Genomic DNA, 17,647 nt, shown 5'->3' on the forward strand with positions numbered 1-17,647 from the left:
TTAATTCAACAGTACATGCATGCATGCTCAGTTGTGTCCAGCTCTTTGTGACTTGATGGACTGTAGCTCACCAGACTCCTCTGTCCATGGGATTCTCCAGGCGAGAATACTGGAGTGGGTAGCCATTTCCCCCTCTAGGGATCTTCCCAACCCAGGGATCAAACCTGCATCTCCTGCACTGGCAAGCAGATTCTTTATCACTGAGCCACCTGGGAAGCTCATTAACTCAACAAATGTGTGTTAAATACCTAATATGTGCCAGGTGTTGTGTTGGACTCTGGAGATACAAAATCAACTAAAATGCAGTGTTTACCCTCAAGGAACTTTTGGTCATCAGTATATGTATATGTCTGTGGTTTAGGGTGAGAAAACCTTTGAAATTACTGCATTTCGAATCTGTTTAATAAGAAAATGAGTATTTAAGTCTAGTTGTCACAGAAACAAGTGACAAGCCTTGCAAAACAAAGCCAGGGAGGTCACTTGCAAACCAGGAAGACAGACTCAACATAAAGGCAATTCTGGCCTGGGGAGAAGCCCAGTGGCTTTTGGTCTGTCCACTTCTGGATTCTGGGTGACATCACTAACAGTTTTCAGCAAGCATCTTTTTATTTTAAGAGGCATTTTTGTTGTTGTTTATCCACTAAGTCATATCTGACTGTGACTGCATGGACTCCAGCACGCCAGGCTTCCCTGTCCTTCACTATCTCCCAGTTTGCTCAAACTCATGTCCATTGAGTCGGTGATACCATCCAACCATCTCATCCTCTGCCACCCCCTTCTCCTTTAGCCCTCAATCTTTCCTAGCATCAGGGTCTTTTCCAAAGAGTCAGCTCTTTCCATCAGGTGGCCAAAGTATTAGAGCTTCAGCATTAACATCAGTCCTTTCAATGAATATTCAAGGTTGATTTCCTTTAGGATCGACTGGTTTGATCTCCTTGCAGTCCAAGGGACTCTCAAGAGTCTTATCCAGCACCACTGTTCAAAAGCATCAATTCTTCAGCACTCAGCCTTCTTTGTGATCCAATTCTCAAATCTATACATGACTATTGGAAAAACCATATTTTTGACTATCCCAACTTTTGTCAGCAAAGTGTTATCTCTGCTTTTTAAAACGCTGTCTAGGTTTGTCATTGCCTTTCTTCCAAGGAACAAACATCTTTTTATTTCATGGCTTCAGTCACCATCCACAGTGATTTTGGAGCCCAAGAAAATAAAGATAACTGTACCAGGATATAACCAAGTTCTTGTGTTGTATGAAGTAGATCGCCACTAGTTTCTAATACTTCATACATTCAAGACAACAGCCCTAGATGAGTTTCTTTAAATCACTTGTTTATGTAACCATCAGCATTTTCACAGGAGGCCACTTCCCATCTGACCAGTGAGACTCCAGCCAGGACAATCAACCCACATTAAAGCTGCCTGTACAGTGTGGTGTGTCTTCTAAAGGTGGCAGACAGTTTGTGGTTTCTGTTGGCTGAAGGACAGATCAGGGCTGGGTAGAACATGTCAACACATCTCAAGGCTTAATTAATTACCCAATAAAGTAGCCACATAGACAGAATGGCTGCGATAAGGAAGAATAATAAGCAAAGTCATTGCGTATACCTTCCATGGTCAAGGAACACAATTTATTTATGTTTCAAAAAATGCGCTCTACTTTTTTTTTTTTTTTTTTTTTAATTTTCGACTGTGCTGGGTCTTCGATGCTGCACTCGGGCCTTCTCTAGTTGCAGCGAGCAGGAGCTGCTCCCTAGCTGTGGTACATGGGTTTCTCATGTGGTGGCTTCTCTTGCTGCAGAGGATGGGCTCTGGGCTCTAGCACAGGCTTCATTACATGGCTCGTGGGCTCTAGAGCTCAGGCCCAGCAGTTGAGGTGCATGGGCTCTACTGCCCCATAGCATGTGGGATCCTCCCAGACCAGTTATCTAACCTGTGTCCCCTGTATTGGCAGGTGGATTCTTAACCACTAGACCACCAGAGATGTCCTATGCCCTCCTTTTATTATTAAAAAAAAAATCATGGCTTTGGATTTCAGGAGATATATATATGTGAGTTCCTCAAATCCCTCAATCAACCACAACTTTCAGATGTGGCTTTTTAAAATCAAAGTGGAAATGATTTTAATGTTAACAAAAGCTCATCCTAAGTATTCAGTCATTTTCAGATTTTCTGGTTGTTCTTTCCTATTAAGGTTTCAGCTGGTAGAGAAAACAGAATTTTATTACCTTAAAGAGTCAGTTGTATTTTTATGTTTGTAGTAATAAACTTCAGTGGTTACGTGATGATTTTCTTTTAAACTTCCTGAACAATAAGCTGGTGAACAAATTACTTTGTAGATTTCTATGAATACATATAACAAAACTTGCATAAGTTAGGCAAGGCAGGGAAGTAGGAAAAGAGAACAGGGTTTGAAGCCCAAAAGGTCTGTATTTGACCCTCCCTCTCTGAGTAAAACAGTAATGTCAGGCAAATCACTCCCCAAGCTCTCAGTTACCTTGTCTGTAAAATTAGGATACTACCATCCATCTCAAAAATGTTGCTGTTTGATTAAATTAGATAGTATTTGAAAACTGCCCATTGTGACTGACACATAGCAGGAATTCATGGAAGCCCATTTCTCTGTGGCATGTAAACGTTTATCTGGCTCCAATTCACAAGTGTACTCACTGAATCAACAACCTTTCTGAGAGTGCCTCCTTTCACTAGATTCTGCAGCCACAAGAGTGAATTAAAAGCAGCGCTTGTCTTCAAGGACACTTATGGTCAAGAATTCTATTTGGCTCTTCAGATCAGCTGAGCAAGCAAGAAAGTATGGGATGTGTAGTGTCAGAGCAAAGAAGAAGCAACTTGCTAAGGCATAAATAGGATCAATAGAACGCTCCTCATATCTGGAACAGGCACAAATTATGTGTGTAAATAAATGTACAAATAAACAGATAATATAATTCCTAACAGCCATTGCTTCATAGCAAACAATGAAGTTTGCAGAGCAGAGATAAAAAGAGGCATTTGATTGGGGACATTTGACTGGGGACAACCTGACCTTTAAAACTGTTCAAGCAAGTGACCAATCTGTCAAAAAATGAAAATATGTCCTGTTTATTAAGCTAATAAGAGGGAGAAAAAGCAGTAGGAATTAAGACCATCTCCTAACCTATAAGTCATTTAATTCTTTTGGACACATTATCCTAAAGGCATCTTATAAGACTTTTGTTAACAAATTTCTGTTTTAACCAATGATTATGTCTCAGTTGATGGAATGGCATTTCTCACAAGAAACTCACTTTACAAAGGGAATGAGACAAAAATTTTCAACTAAGGACGGTCAGTGTGGACCAATTAGTTAAAGAATATACTGTTGCTATTAAAAAATTCAAATTCAGTTCAGCTCAATGAAAAAATATTTATTGTTGGAGGTCAGGGGCTGGCTGAGACTACCAGGCAAATTTTCACCTTGAAAAGCTCACCCTTTAGTGAGGATCCAGATGTGTAACTAAGGCGTTCAGCTCCTCACGTCCTTGTCCCTCCTCTCCTTCCCTTTCTCTCCCCTTCCTTCCCTTTCTCTCCCCCTCCTCCTTTCCCATATATTACCTGCTTATTTGCAGAAATCTTTCTCTGTGGAAACGTTTATATGCATACATGTACAAGGCCTCAAGATGATGCCAAACCATTTGTTGTGTATATAAGTATTTGTATCGTATATACATTTTTTTTCTAGAAATGGGACAATATTGTTAACATTGGTTTCTTGACTTAGCTTGCTCTCAAATGATTCAGGAATTAGTGTTTGTGTGTGAGTGTGTGTGTCTGGAAAAAGAAATGGCAACCCACTCCAGTATTCTTGCCTGAAAAATTCCACAGACAGAGGAGCCTGGCAATGTGTGTATGTATTTTGCTCTTTAGTCGATAAGTCGTGTCTGACACATTTTTGATCCCGGGGACTGTAGCCCTCCAGGCTCCTCTGTCCATGGAATTTCGCAGGCAAGAACTCTGGAGTAGGTTGCAATTTCCTTCTCCAGGGGATCTTCCTGACTCAGGCATCAAACCTGTATCTCCTACATTGGCAGGTGGGTTCTTTACCACTGAGCCCCCAGGGAAGCCCCTGTCTGGGTATACATATGTGTCTTATATGTATGTATGTGTTCACAGAAATGTGGTGAAATATTAAAAGTTAGAGGAGTCTGGATATGTGGGATAGGGGAGTTCTTTGTACTAATCTGAAATTTTTCAATAAATTTGAAATTATTTTGAAGCATATCATTCTTCTAAATCTTTAAAAACAAGTAACTCAAGACCCTTTGCAGCCCCTCTCCTGCCTTCTTTCGCACCCGTTAGCCCACCCTTGACACCGAGTTAGACCCCACTACCTCAGTGGGGTTCCATTGATAACATGGATTAACACCGGTGTCTTCCCAGGAGGTGTTGAAATACACCTGAAGGATACCAACAGGCAGGCCTTTCCACAGATGATGAGATCAGCGTCTCTGAGACTTGGCCTCAGACGTATCTTTCTAAAGTGCAGGAGGCCGCCACACTCAGACAGAAGCTCCAGACCCCACGCAGCTGCGTTCCTCTGAGCTTTGTTCATCACACCCATCTCCTCCTTCCCGGGAGCACCCTGGCCGCCCTGTGCATCTTACCGCGATGCCCTCGCTTGTCGGGACCCAGCTCAGAGTCCCCTTCTGAGTGCCTCCTCCGACCTTCCCATCACCTGCCCCAGAGAGAGCCCCGCTCACCTCCTGCTGTCCAGGCCCCACACTCCATGATTCTAAACCTCAAGCTCCCTTTCCCTGGTGTGCTTCCTCTGTCTCCCAACCGACTGTGGATCCTTTGGGGGAAAAGTCTGGGTACCTTTGCTCTTGCTATCAGCGTGGGCCTAACACAGAGTAAGATTCCAAGAAAAGTTTACTGATTCAAAGCAAACAAGGCTACATGTATCAGACTGACGTTACGACAGAGAGCTGGGGGTGCTCTTGGAGGAGCTCTGTGCGCGGCATGGGGCTCATAGCAAGCAGTGGGCGCATATCCTGACCAGATCAGTGAGTGAGAACCAGCCTGGAGGGGATAAGAAGGAACTGGAGGTGAGGACACCAGTCACACGGCCAGGGGAAACCACAGCAGAGCTCGGAAGATGCCCGAAGGAAGAAGGGTCAGACGATGAAGGCAGGGCAGGGCAGGGCAGGCCATTCTAGGGGCTGAGTCAGCGCCACACAAGCACAGCTTAACAAGGGTGATTAATGAGTGGACTCCTTTTATTATTTTCTCCTTAAATTTCTGAGTTGGGGTCATGAAATTTGATTAAAACTATTAACCCTCTCCCCCCAAAAAGTGCATACACATTTGCTCACTTTTGCCTGATGATTAAAACTATTAACCCTCTCCCCCCAAAAAGTGCATACACATTTGCTCACTTTTGCCTGAAATTTCAGAAGATTCACAGATTCTCTGAAATGGCTTTAGTGACTCACCACCCAAATGATAGCCCAGATGTTAAGAAAAGGGATGAAATTTAAGTTTAGGAGTGACATGCTCTCTACTTCCCCCATCCTTGCACTACACTGCAGCCAGAATAATCTTTTAAAACTGCAAAGTAGTAGAGTTTATACAACTCTACTTAAAACCCTTCAGGGCCATGCATTATTTTTCTTTCTTTCTTTCTTTTGAACTTTTTATTTTCTTTTGGGGTATAGCCAACTGACAATGTTGTGATAATTTCACACTGAAGGGACTCAGCCATGCATACACATGTATCCATTCTCCCCCAAATTCCCTTCCCATCCAGGCTGGCACATAACATTGAGTTCCATGTGCTATACTGTAGATCCTTGTTGGCTATCCATTTAAAACATAGCAGTGTGTACATGACCATACCAAACTCCCGAACTATCCCTCTCTGCACCACCCCCCACCCCACACCTGCAGCCACAAGTTCTCTAAGTCTGCTGCCGGTGACTTTCCACCCAAAAGAATCCTGGACATGCCACTCCCTTTTTCACCAGCTTCTTCCAGTCACTTCCCCCTAAATTTTAGTCAACTTGACTAAAATGGGTCATCCCACCTGTTTTCGGTGATTAACTTAAGTGTCATTTCAGTTCAGTTCAGTCGCTCAGTCGTGTCCGACTCTTTGCGACCCCATGAATCACAGCACGCCAGGCCTCCCTGTCCATCACCATCTCCCGGAGTTCACTCAGGTTCACATCCATCGAATCCGTGATGCCATCCAGCCATCTCATCCTCTGTCGTCCCCTTCTCCTCCTGTCTCCAATCCCTCCCAGCATCAGAGTCTTTTCCAATGAATCAACTCTTCGCATGAGGTGGCCAAAGTACTGGAGCTTCAGCTTTAGCATCATTCTTTCCAAAGAAATCCCAGGGCTGATCTCTTTCAGAATGGACTGGTTGGATCTCCTTGCAGTCCAAGGGACCCTCAGTCCAAGGGACCCTCAAGAGTCTTCTCCAACACCATAGTTCAAACACATCAATTCTTCAGCGCTCAGCCTTCTTCACAGTCCAACTCTCACATCCATACATGACCACAGGATAAACCATAGCCTTGACTAGACAGACGTTAGTCAGCAAAGTAATGTCTCTGCTTTTGAATATGCTATCTAGGTTGGTCATAACTTTTCTTCCAAGGAGTAAGCGTCTTTTAATTTCATGGCTGCAGTCACCATCTGCAGTGATTTTGGAGCCCCGAAAAATAAAGTCTGACACTGTTTCTGCTGTTTCCCCATCTATTTCCCATGAAGTGATGGGACCGGATGCCATGCTCTTCATTTTCTGAATGTTGAGCTTTAAGCCAACTTTTTCACTCTCCTCTTTCACTTTCATCAAGAGGCTTTTTAGCTCCTCTTCACTTTCTGCCATAAGGGTGGTGTCATCTGCATATCTGAGGTTATTGATATTTCTCCTGGCAATCTTGATTCCAGCTTGGGTTTCTTCCAGTCCAGCGTTTCTCATGATGTACTCTGTATAGAAGTTAAATAAGCAGGGTGACAATATACAGCCTTGACGTACTCCTTTTCCTATTTGGAACCAGTCTGCTGTTCCATGTCCAGTTCTAACTGTTGCTTCCTGACCTGCACACAGGTTTCTCAAGGGACAGGTCAGGTGGTCTGGTATTCCCATCTCTTTCAGAATTTTCCACAGTTTCTTGTGGTCCACACAGTCCAAGGCTTTGGCATAGTCAAGAAAGCAGAAGTAGATGTTTTTCTGGAACTTTCTTGCTTTTTCCATGATCCAGCAGATGTTGGCAATTTGATCTCTGGTTCCTCTGCCTTTTCTAAAAACAGCTTGAACATCTGGAATTTCACGGTTCATGTATTGCTGAAACCTAGCTTGGAGAATTTTGAGCATTACTTTACTAGCATGTGAGATGAGTGCAACTGTGTGGTAGTTTGAGCATTCTTTGGCATTGCCTTTCTTTGGAATTGGAATGAAAACTGTCCTTTTCCAGTCCTGTGGCCACTGCTGAGTTTTCCAAATTTGCTGGCATATTGAGTGCAGCACTTTCACAGCATCATCTTTCAGGATTTGAAATAGCTCTACTGGAATTCCATCACCTCCACTAGCTTTGTTCGTAGTGATGCTTTCTAAGGCCCACTTGACTTCACATTCCAGGATGTCTGGCTCTAGATGAGCGATCACACCATCGTGATTATCTGGGTCATGAAGATCTTTTTTGTACAGTTCTTCTGTGTATTCTTGCCACCTCTTCTTAATATCTTCTGCTTCTGTTAGGTCCACACCATTTCTGTCCTTTATCGAGCCCATCTTTGCATGAAATGTTCCCTTGGTATCTCTAATTTTCTTGAAGAGATCTCTAGTCTTTCCCATTCTGTTGTTTTCCTCTATTTCTTTGCACTGATCGCTGAAGAAGGCTTTCTTATCTCTTCTTGCTATTCTTTGGAACTCTGCATTCAGATGCTTATACCTTTCCTTTTCTCCTTTGCTTTTTGCCTCTCTTCTTTTCACAGATATTTCTAAGGCCTCCCCAGACAGCCATTTTGCTTTTTTGCATTTCTTTTCCATGAGGATGGTCTTGATCCCTGTCTCCTGTACAATGTCACGAACCTCCATCCATAGTTCATCAGGCACTTTATCTATCAGATCTAGGCCCTTAAATCTATTTCTTACTTCCACTAATCATATAATCTTAAGGGATTTGATTTAGGTCATACCTGAATGGTCTAGCGGTTTTCCCTACTTTCTTCAATTTAAGTCTGAATTTGGCAATAAGGAGTTCATGATCTGAGCCACAGTCAGCTCCTGGTCTTGTTTTTGTTGACTGTATAGAGCTTCTCCATCTTTGGCTGCAAAGAAAATAATCAATCTCATTTCGGTGTTGACCATCTGGTGATGTCCATGTGTAGAGTCTTCTCTTGTGTTGTTGGAAGAGGGTGTTTGCTATGACGAGTGCATTTTCTTGGCAAAACTCTATTAGTCTTTGCCCTGCTTCATTCCACATTCCAAGGCCAAATTTGCCTATTACTCAAGGTAAGGAGCAGTGGCTGCGCTTTGGTGGAGCAGCCGTGAAGAGATACCCCACACCCAAGGTAAGAGAAACCCAAGTAAGATGGTAGGTGTTGCAAGAGGGCATCAGAGGGCAGACACACTGAAACCATGCTCACAGAAAACTAGTCAATCTAATCACACTAGGACCACAGCCTTGTCTAACTCAATGAAACCAAGCCATGCCCGCGGGGCAACCCAAGACGGGCGGGTCATGGTGGAGAGGTCTGACAGAATGTGGTCCACTGGAGAAGGGAATGGCAAGCCACTTCAGTATTCTTGCCTTGAGAACCCCATGAACTGTATAAAAAGGCAAAATGATAGGATACTGAAAGAGGAACTCCCCAGGTCAGTAGGTGCCCAACACGCTACTGGAGATCAGTGGAGAAATAACTCCAGAAAGAATGAAGGGATGGAGCCAAAGCAAAAACAATACCCAGCTGTGGATGTGACTGATGATAGAAGCAAGGTCTGATGCTGTAAAGAGCAATATTGCATAGGAACCTGGAATGCAGGTCCATGAATCAAGGCAAATTGGATGTGGTCAAACAGGACATGGCAAGAGTGAACATCGATATTCTAGGAATCAGCAAACTAAAATGGACTGGAATGGGTGAATTTAACTCAGGTGACCATTATAGCTACAACTGCGGGCAGGAATCCCTCAGAAGAAATGGAATAGCCATCATGGTCAACAAAAGAGTCCAAAATGCAGTACTTGGATGCAATCTCAAAAATGACAGAATGATCTCTGTTCGTTTCCAAGGCAAACCATTCAGTATCACAGTAATGCAAGTCTATGCCCCAACCAGTAATGCTGAAGAAGCTGAAGTTGAACAGTGCTATGAAGACCTACAAGACCTTTTAGAACTAACACCCAAAAAAGATGTCCTTTTCATTATAGGGGACTGGAATGCAAAAGTAGGAAGTCAGGAAACACCTGGAATAACGGCAAATTTGGCCTTGGACTGTGGAATGAAGCAGGGCAAAGTGTCATTTACTGCCTATTAAATCTCAAAGAGCTGCCTGGCTTAAAAGAAAGCTCTTAATAAATATTTGAAGAAAATATGGAAAAGACGGAGCACCAGCTGGATCAGTTTGGGCTCAGTCTTAAAGATGGGCATGTTTTAAAGTCCACAGCAATTCAGTGATTTTCCTGACCTGGGTCATAGAGTCAAGTATGGCGACAAGACCAGGACTAAAACCCACAACCTTTTGATTCCTGCCCTCTGCTTGTACCACATTAATCCCATACACGTGTCTCAGCTGAAATTTGCTGCTGTGGCATCTTCTTCTCCCTCGATCTCCCAAAAGCATTCTAACCTGTTAACTGCCACTTATGCCAGTAACACTTGTTAAGGGTTTTAGGAGCACGACCCTGGAAACTCTGGAGGCAGACTGTCTTCCTGTTTAAAACACTAGTAGAGTTGTTCAGTGCTGTTGGCTCTTATACTCCAAGTGAGATGGCCTCCCAGCTCCTACATAGTCAACTCAAAGACCATATAGTTTATTGATGTGTTTCCAGTAATAAACTTTACACCTTTGTCTCGTGGGAAGCACATGCCAGTCAGGCTAAATGTAAGAGATTTTTCCTTTGGCGTTTTTCTCCTTTGTATGGATTCAGACACTTGAAGCTTATTGCATAGAAACTGACCTGGCAGTGACCTGACCTTTAGAAAGAATGGTGGGAAAGTGGCTACAACAGACATGTATGCACCTGGGGAGACAGAATAAATAGAGGTGAACATTAACTCATCTGGGTCCAATGTCGTTGGCCCAAAATGATTATGGCAAATTGAAGAAAACATCAAACAAACAGAATTTTTAAAATTCCGGAGGGAAATTCAGAGTGGTACACTTGGAGAGAAAAAGCAGATTTTGCCAATATAGGGCCAAGAGAAAAACTGGTTGTATTTCAGGATAGTGGGGCCTTGGGAGCAGAACAGAAAGTGAGTTTAAACAGAGCTGGGCCTTGCAGATTTCCCTGGAAGGAACCGGGCCTGATTCAGGACCAGGATACACACAGAGGGGTGGCAGCCAAGGTCTCCAGGAGCAGAGTTACATAAAATTCATTTCATTTTCTTACCTGATGGTTAATTACAAAACAGTTAATGAGAGCGATCATTCTGAGCAGTGGAATTCAGCCATGAAAGAGTTTAATGACCCTGAGGCTGGGGAGGCAGTGTCTGTTCTGCAGAAATTTCTCCTAAATTCTATAGAGGCTGAACAGAGCTTTCCAGGGGTAGCTGGGATAAAGTAGAGGAGAGCTTTGGAAGGCAGAAAGGAAGAAGCAAATATTAAAGTTTGTTTGCAGCAGGAGATAAAAAGAAGGAAGCCGGCATTTATGGGTTGAATGGATGCATCCTGCCCCCAGTTTCACATGGTGACACCCTAAGCCCTGGTGCCATGGTTTTGGAGCTGGGGCCATGGGTGGTACAGTCAGCCATTTGTGCCTGTAGGTTCCACATTCATGGATTCAACCAAACACGGATCAAAAATATTAGGGGAAAAAAATTCCAGAAAGTTCCAAAAAGCAAAACTTGAGTTTGCTGTACACCATCAACACACCACCATTTACATATTGTATATATAATATAAATATAGCATTTATATTAGGTGTTATAAGTAATCTAGAGATGATTTAAAGTATTCTGGAATATGCAAATACAATGCCATTTTATTTAAAGGACTTGAGCATCCAAGGATTTTGGTATTGGAGGGGGGCGGTCCTGGAGTTAATCCTCCATGGATTTTGATTTAGTCATTGCTCAGTCGCTCAGTCGTGTCTGACTCTTTGTGACTCCATGGACTGTAGCCTGCCAGGCTCCTCTGTCCATGAGATTCTCCAGCCAAGAATACTAGAATGGGTTGCCATTTCCTACTCCAGAGGATCTTCCAGACCCGCGTATCTTATGTCTCCTGCATTGACAGGTGTATTCTTTACCACTAGTGCCACTTGCAAAGCCCATGGATACTGAGGGATGCCAATGATTAGTCTTCGATGAGGTCATGAGGGTGGGGCCTTTATAATGGGGTTAGTCCCTTTAGAAGAACAGACCAGAGAGCTAAATTTCTCTCTCTCTCCCATGTGTGCACTTGGCAAGAAACTGTACCTACAAGCCAGGAGAACTCTCACCAGGAACAAAATCAGCCAGCACTTCGATCTTGGATTGATAACCTCTAAACCTGTGAGGGTAGATTTCTGTTTCTGTACTTTAAGACACACAATTACGGTAGTCTGCTCTAGCAGCCTAAGCTAAAACAACTGCCAATATGGGGACTCAGAAAAGCTATTTTGCTGGAATGACTGGGTCAGTGACTGTGGATGGAGGCATTCACAGTGGCAGGCAGACCAACTGTGAAGGTCTCTTCCCAGCTCCAGAGTTGGTGATGTCGTAGTGGCAGCTTGCAGTCAGCCAAAGTGGGTGTGTTTACACCATGGGAACAGGCAAACTCCAAACCAGAGCTCCCCCAAGGAGAGCCGCTGGTGTAACCTTTACCAGCACACCCCTGGATCAGTTAGATGAAAGTTTTGTGGGAACCTGGGCCCCTGGGGTTCTCACATTCATGGTACACCCTAACGTTTGTTGCTGCTGTTGTTTCTGCTTTAATTCCTAATACACAGTGGCACTCTGCAATTATCTCTTATTATCCATCCAGAGTGATTCAGCATTTGTAGACTCTCCTGGCAAACCATCACTGAAAACGTTGTTTCTATGGGGAAATAGTTCCAAGTTGCAAGCTACTGACTTTGAAATAAACTTTTGGAAAAGAACCCATCTGAGAGCTGGGAACTTTTTCAATTCTGGATCCTCCTGGGAGAGTTAGAGAACAAAACAAGTCACGTCTATTTTAAAAATACAGGTTGGAAAACTTATCCTAAGTGAAAAGGCAAAAGGAATAGAACTTGGAGGAGAAAAAGATGAGAAACAATTTAATAAGAGGGCTGGGTGCTAGCTGCGTTTTGTTTTTTTGTTTTTTTTTTTCCTGCTGTAAACATCAAGGATTTGGTTGGACAGAGGGGAAAAAACCTTTGTGGTATTTTTCTGGGGTGTATGGATGTGGATTTTATTTTAAATGTTTCCACATGTCTATTCCACATTCAAGGGTAGTTTACATATGATCTGTTTTGAGGACCAAGAAATGGTTACGACAGAATTACTTGTCTACTTCAAGGTGTCCATAACCTTTATGAACCTAAACCTACAGATGGGGTAATGTGCTTCAAATATTTTAGAAGCATAATTCAATAAGTCTTTCATAAGAATCTTAGAATATTAGAATAACTAGACACCAAATTTATCATTTTTTGATCCAAAAACACAAGTATCAAAAATTAAACAATCTCATATCAGTATAAACCCTTAAATCAAGCATTCTAAATCAATACTTTTTGATCATTTAATTGGGGAAAAGATGTGATTTGGGGCTTGTGAAGTTAGTGTAATTTTAGTCATTCATTCAGAAGGGATGGGTGTGTTATTTTCCTAAATGAAATCACAGTACCCTGATTTGCCATTTCCTTAAAACGATCTGAAACAATGAAATGATAGCTGTAAATCTGCCACTTGGAACTCTAACTGGTTCTCAGCTCCCCCAAGCTCTCTGACAATCGGGTTATGAGGGACATGGTTTCAGAGCAGCTCTTGTAAGCACGATGTAACCCTTCCTCCAAAACAGATGTGAACTCATAAAGCTTCATAACGATGACTCCGAAATATGCCAGAAAGTATTCTCGGTGGCATATTTTTGGTTTGTTTATCCAAAATCCCTATCTTGCCCCATTCCCCTTCATGATCTGCCTTGAAATGATCGTCGCTAGTTTAGCTGAGGAATCTTTTAAGTTCTCACCACCCCCCACACCCAGGCATACCATCCTTTCAGCTCTGGCTCCGGGACCTGAGCTCTGTATCCCTGAGCTCTGTATACCTGAGCATTGCCTCTTATCCATGCTGATTCTCAAAACCCTCTGAGTCAGACTGTCCAGGCTAAATTCTGGGGCTGAGCACCAGGATTTTAACCAGCTGCTGAGCCTGTTGGGGAATGTGTCAGGGGCCCAGTGCTGCCGCTCTCTGGGAAGAGAATACCTGGGGGAGAGCCTGGCCCGGGGGAGCTTAGATTCTTGCCCGTGATGCGCTGCACCGTGATTCCGGCGCCTGAGGTCTCGGTGGCTTTGCCTGCCTCCTCGGCCTCTGAACGCCTCCCCCACCACCAGGCCCAGGTGCTTTGATCCTCGATCTCGAGTTTCACAAGTCTGATAACGTTTGTCTCTTCCTGTGCATCAGCCCGGTCCACTCAACCCTGGCCTGTTCCAGCCCTCTGGCCTTGAGGCTGTAGCCCTCCCCCTTCACTCTTCTCTCCTGGGTGGCCCTGCCAGACCTGTCCTTAGGTGCTGGCCCCTGCATCTTCTGGTAGAACCTTTCTGCTGGCAAAACAACCCCCTTGGTGCCTTTGCTCCAGGCGGTCTACCTGTCCTCCCTGAACGCTCCCCTCCCTCACCAGATGCTGGGCCCCGTCGCATCAGCCGGTCCTAGGAATGTGCGTCTGTTCAGCTCGGATCTGAATGACTGGGGGTTAGGAGCGCTTCTGTCTCTCTCACTGTTTCTCCAACTCCCAGCCTGAAATGTAGGAAGCCTGGTGAGTCTTGGATTCCTAACCCTAGTGAGGGCAAAAGTGTTAAAGAGAAAAAAAAAAAACTAAGCTCGTGTGAATTTCACCTGGGGGCACAAAGCTCCTGTTGCAGGCTCTCCGACCCCCCAGGGTTCTTGCATGCTGCACCCTCAGCTAGAAAGGGGCTCATCTTCCTCTTCCCCTTTACAAAGGTGAAGAGCCTCTGGCTCTTTCAAGTTCTTTTCACCCGGAAGTCTTCCTGGAGCCCTGGAGACAAAGCTGGTAACCCTCGTGTTCCACGTGCCTCCTATATCAGCCTGATCCTGTGCTGAGCACGCTGCCTTCTGGTGATGTCTCTTAGCCTAAATCCTCCTCTAGATGGAGAGCACCTCGAGAGCAAGGATTGTAGCCTCGACACCCGGCACGGTGCCTGGCAAGCGGCTGGGGCTCAGTAGGCACTTGCTGAGAGTAGAAGAGCCAGCGCAGGCGCCTCCAGGCAGGAAGAAGCAGTCCTTCTCACCCCAGAGCTCTCACCACACGGTGTTCACACGGGGTGCCGTGTCTCCCCGCCCCCCACCACTAGACAGGGGGCTCTTCAAAGGAGTCGAAGCATTAGCCGCATCTCTGCATCCGGCGAGGCGTGCAGTGACCCACGTGCATCAAGTATTTGTTAATCCGGTATTTCCCAGCAAAGACACCTCTTGGCATTTTGATCGGGACAATTCTTGATTGTCTAAGATGGTCCCACACACACAAGACACTTGGGCAAGCTTCACCCCTGCCCACCAAATGGCAATAATACCCTCCCTACACACACACACACACACGCGCGCGCACACGCACACGCGTACACGCAGACACAGACAGATCTTTGCAAAAAGCCGCTGGGTGGAAGAGCCAGGAAAACAGGACTGCCCAAGCTTGTGGTTAACGGAGCTCTGCACCACGGCTCAGGAGAAGCAGGATGAGGCACCCCCTGCGGCAGTGCTGGGGGGTATTATAAGTGTGCGGCCGGGTGAGGTGGGGGTCAGGTGTCATCTGTGGCCTGAATCTGTTCAGTTCAGTTCAGTCGCTCAATCGTGTCCGACTCTTTGCGACCCCATGGACTGCAGCACGCCAGGCCTCCCTGTCCATCACCAACTCCCAGAGTATACTCAGACTCATGGCCATTGAGTCAGTGATGCCATCCAACCATCTCGTCCTCTGTTGTCCCCTTCTCCTCCCACCTTCGATCTTTCCCAGCATCAGGGTCTTTTCCAGTGAGTCAGTTCTTCGCATCAGGTGGCCCTGAATAGACACTGGTAACTGTTTAAGATGAGGGCAGAGAAATAGAGAGCTTACCAGGCAGTCAGGAAAGAAAAGGGAAATTTACTAGAGGGAAAAGAGAGGGTGACTGGCCCTTGAGAAGAACCCCTTTCTCCCTTTCTGATGGGGTCCTTCTTATACCCCACCAATGAAAAATTCTCTGAAGGGATGGATAATTTTTAGCCTGTAGTTGAGTCCTGTAGTTATGTAGCTAGAGGTCTGGAATCTGGTGGTCTTGCAGCTTTGAAGAGATAGGCACCAGTGAGAAAACAGAATGTCATTTGGGCAATTTGGTCAGTCTCAAGGATCCCTGTGATTTTATTCTTTGTTTGCGAGGTCAACATAATGAGCCATCTTATCAGTGAGACCCCATGTGGGCCTCATCGGTAACCTGTCTTTGTAAAATGACTGAGTGACCTTATTGGACCTCTGTCATATATTCCAGGCACTAGGCTAAGTGTCATCCATGGGTTCTTTAACCCTCCAACAACCTATGAAGCCCCAGTTTCCAGAGGAGGAAACGGAGCCTTAGAGTGTTTCAAGCCACTGACCAAGTTAACACGGCTGGGTAGCAGCAAAGCCAAGGTTTACCCACAATCACTGTGTAATTACTGCACCATGTAAATTCTCTCTGTACCAGGCTTCTTTCACAACCATGAACTTCCAGATTCCCAGAGGAAAGAATCCTTTTAACATGGGTCCCCTCCTTTTAATTATAATGTAGAGCAGTTTCACAAAATACTTTCTGTATAGTGTTCCACCTGTAATGCAGGAGACCCAGGTTTGATCCCTGGTTTGGGAAGATTCCCTGGAGAAGGAAATGCTTACCTACTCCAGTACTCTTGCCTGGGAAACCCCATGGACAGAGGAGCCCAGTGGGCTACAGTCCATGGGATCACAAAGAATTGGACAAGACTGAGCAACCAAACCGCAAGTGCTCATTTAGTCAGATGTTGAGTCTTTAACAAGAGTAACGGGTTCCACGGGCAAGGAAGTGTGGGAAATGCTTTTAAAGGGCACACGAGGGTGAGCGGTGAAACAGTGCCTGTGAAGACAAGCAAGTCTTGCTGGCGGGCCCTAACCTTTCACAGGAGTTAGGAGGTGGTTTTAGAACATGGGGAAGTAAATACTAGGGAAAACTACAGCAGAAGCTTGTCTGCCAGGAAATGTGTAAAAACCAATTAGCATTGATTAGGCCGCAGAAAAAAACTGATGAAGGATGAGTGACCTTACTTCTAATTTCTTAATAATAATAATAATAGGTACTATTTATTATGTGCTAATTACCTTTTGTAATTCTCTCTGTTATTACCTCCCTTTCACATATAAAGGGCTCCTCTCGCTGCTCAGACAATAAAGAATCTGCCTGCAATGAAGGAGACTCGGATTTGAAGGGAATGGCTACCCACTCCAGTATTCTTATCTGGAGAATTCCATGGACAGAGGAGCCTGGCAAGCTATAGTCCATGGGGTTGCAAAGAGTTGGACACGACTGAGCAACTAACACTTTCACATATAAAATACTGAGGCCTAGAGAAGCCAGCTAAATGACTTTTCCTAAAGCCATATAAGCAATTAATGGCAGCACCGGATATGAACCCAGTTCCCTGTAATTTCAGGTCTTGTGGTTTTGAACGCGATACCCAAAGCCTCCCAGGGCATCATCAGGGTTCCGGGACTTTCCTGGGTGAACCTCCAAAGCAACTCCCGTCTCTGCCCATGAACACCTTGAATTAGTGGTGCGTGTGATACTGCTATAGGAACGGGGACCCCTTCCGGGGCCAGAGAGTGGGCTGTCATCTAACACTTGGAAATGAACTGTCCAACGAGACACACGTACCAACAAAACAGACCTTACTGGGAAGGGGCCCGAGCAGAGAGAAGCAGGGTCAGGGAACGCGGAAGCACTGCTCTGCCACGCGCCCTGCGCTCTCAGATTATGCGTCACGGGGTGAATTCCCAGGTTGTCTCTTGCCAGTCATCTTGCTTGGTCCATATTTGTTCTGACTGAGGGCCCTTCCTGGTGGCGTGTGCATCGCTCAGCCAAGGTGGATTCCAGCAAGAAGGACTCTGAGAGGCTGCTTGCCTCCTGCCTCTTTCCCCCACCCCCACACCCCCACACCCCCACCCCCCCACCAAATTCGCCTGGTTAGTTTTCAGGGGCAGCACAGGTGTTCCATATGGGGACCTCCTGCTGTGAGACAACTCGGGCAGGTGCGCC

General features: G+C 45.1%; 1 protein-coding gene across 1 annotated transcript in view; it reads left to right on the plus strand.

The window, feature by feature from the left end:
- Positions 1–17,647, plus strand: part of CNTNAP2 (contactin associated protein 2) — a 1,656,810-nt gene that overhangs the window by 1,465,513 nt on the left and 173,650 nt on the right. The window lies entirely within an intron of this gene.

The sequence above is a fragment of the Budorcas taxicolor genome, chromosome 4 (genome assembly GCF_023091745.1).
Source record: "Budorcas taxicolor isolate Tak-1 chromosome 4, Takin1.1, whole genome shotgun sequence".
NCBI classification, from domain to species: Eukaryota; Metazoa; Chordata; class Mammalia; order Artiodactyla; family Bovidae; genus Budorcas; species Budorcas taxicolor.